This window comes from Octopus bimaculoides, chromosome 2 (genome assembly GCF_001194135.2).
Source record: "Octopus bimaculoides isolate UCB-OBI-ISO-001 chromosome 2, ASM119413v2, whole genome shotgun sequence".
Taxonomy (NCBI): Eukaryota; Metazoa; Mollusca; class Cephalopoda; order Octopoda; family Octopodidae; genus Octopus; species Octopus bimaculoides.
The window spans coordinates 163,069,474-163,071,975 of NC_068982.1; positions in this window are offsets into that span (position 1 = coordinate 163,069,474).

Consider the following 2,502-nt stretch of genomic DNA (forward strand, 5'->3'; position numbering starts at 1 on the left):
TTTGACCAAATAAGATGATGTGGATGATCAGAGCGGCGGTGGAGATAAATGTGGGATGACATGGGCTTGCAAAATAACTCTGTCACTATTCTGCCTCCAGAAAACTTGACTTTTGTGTCCAAAAATTCAACGCTAGTTTTTGAAAAACTAGACGTAAATTTTATGTTGGACTTAAAGCCATAGTTTCTAGCATAACAGTCACAGAAATGCAGGAAGTCCATTAAACTATCCTGTGATCCTTCCCAGACAAAAAATACGTCGTCAATGAACCGTAACCAGAGTATTGGTTCATGACCATGAAAGGATTTGAATGTTTTCAGTAACTGCGTCTTGAATTTCGTCATAAAGACATTAGCGAAATTAACTGCCATTGGGGTACCCATGGCGCAACCCTTCGTCTGGTGGTAAAATCTTTGTCTAAACTTCATTGTGTTACTTTCTAACACAAACCTCAATAATCTACAGAGTAAATTTGATGGAATACTTTTGTTTGAAAGTACGCAAAACAATCAAGTTCCTATATTCGGGATACTTTTGATTTTGTAAAATAGAGAAAAGAAATGAGAACTGTTTTTTTGGTAACCATGGATGTTTCTTCGTTATATCCCAATATTGACCACAATGAAGAGGTAGAAGCATGCATGGATGCCTTTGAAAAGCGGTCAAACATGGGTTGAACAGTTTGAATAGGCCTGGCAAGCTGAGGGGCTGCCATAAACTCCAATCTGATTTGGCATGGTTTCTATGGCTGAAAGTCCTTCCTAATGCTAACCACTTCTGTGATGGTAATGGGTGCTTTTACATGCCACTGGTACGGGTACCAGTTATGTGACACTGGCATTGGCCACATTGCCTCCATGAAACTCAACACTCAAATGGTGCTTTTTACATGCCATTGGCATGGGTGCCAGTTATGTAACATTGGCATCAGCCACATTGCCTCTGTGAGGTCCAATGCTCAAATGGTGCCTTTTATGTGCTAGTTACATGATGCCAGCATCAGCCACGACTATGATTTCACTTGGCTTGACGGGTCTTCTCAAGCACAGCATATTGCCAAAGGACTCAGTCACTAGTCATTGTCCCTGTGAGGCCCAATAATCGAAGATCATGCACCTCGTCCCATGTCTTCCTGGATCTACCTCTACCATGAGTTTCCTCCACAGTCAGAGATCAGTATATATATATATATATATATATATATATATGTATATATGTGCAAATGTATGAGTATCTGTGTAATTTTCTTACCATTTTCCTTGGTCTCCCTGTAAAATTATTACATCATCTGCCTTTTTAGATACAAAATCACAGTTTTGAAGTATGTCTTGTAATATCACTGAAAATGGGATGTTATCAAATTTATATTAAAATAACAAAAGTAATAGAATTTATTTAAGAATTTGTTTATTTATTTAAATCAAGGGAAAGTTTTGAATTTTCTGTTTTAGTTGTTGTTGTTGGTGTGCTATGTGTGCCTTGTCTGTATGTATCTGTTGTATGCAAATATGCGTCTGTTTCTTGTATGCACATTTTTCACCATTGTGTGCTCATATTATTTTCTTGTTTGTCTTTCATCAAAGGACGGAATTTTCTTCACGTGTTGATATAATAAGGAGCAAAATTCTTTTGTTTTGAACATTTCATGACCAAAAAGATGTATTGAACTGGATAAGAATAGATGTTTAAAAGTACATTAATCTAAACATTTCATTGTCACAATGTACCATTTTTGCTATAAATAGTGGAACACAAACAGACTCTTTTGTATTTTTGTTTTGAGATAGAATATAAAATAGATTGTTTAAAAAGGGAAAAATGTTCACTCACCACTCTTCAGTTTTCTAAATAATTTTGACTTCTTTCGAAACCAAGGAAGGAGTTTATTGATTTCTGATTCTGTACATTGGTTTGTGGGTTTTGAAATGGTTTTGATAATTCTATCATAGATCTGAGGCATTGCTGAATTGTTTTGTTACCAACTGATTAACTTAGTAAATAAAATTCACCATTATCATCATAATTATCATTATTCTCTTGAGTGACAATACAATTTTCAATATTATTGTCACCTTTATTTACACCTGGAATAATTTCAAAATGTATGAATTTTAAGTCAAAAAGGAAAAAAATTGCATAAATTATATAACCCATTGTAATTAACCAAATGAAAAAGATATGTTTTTATATTTTTAATGAAAAATTTGACAAATTTTTTGATTGATTATTTTATTTTCTATCTTTTATTTGTTTCTGTCATTTAGACTGTGGCAATACTGGGGCACTGCTTTGAAATGTTTAGTTGAACAAATTGACCCTAGTACTTATTAAAAAATTTTTTTTATTCTATCAGTCTCTCTTGCCAAACTACTAAGTTACAGGGGTGTAAACAATCAACACCAGTTGTCAAGCCGCAGGGAGGGAGGCAAACACACACACACACACACACACACACACACACACACACACACACACACACACACACACACACACACACACACA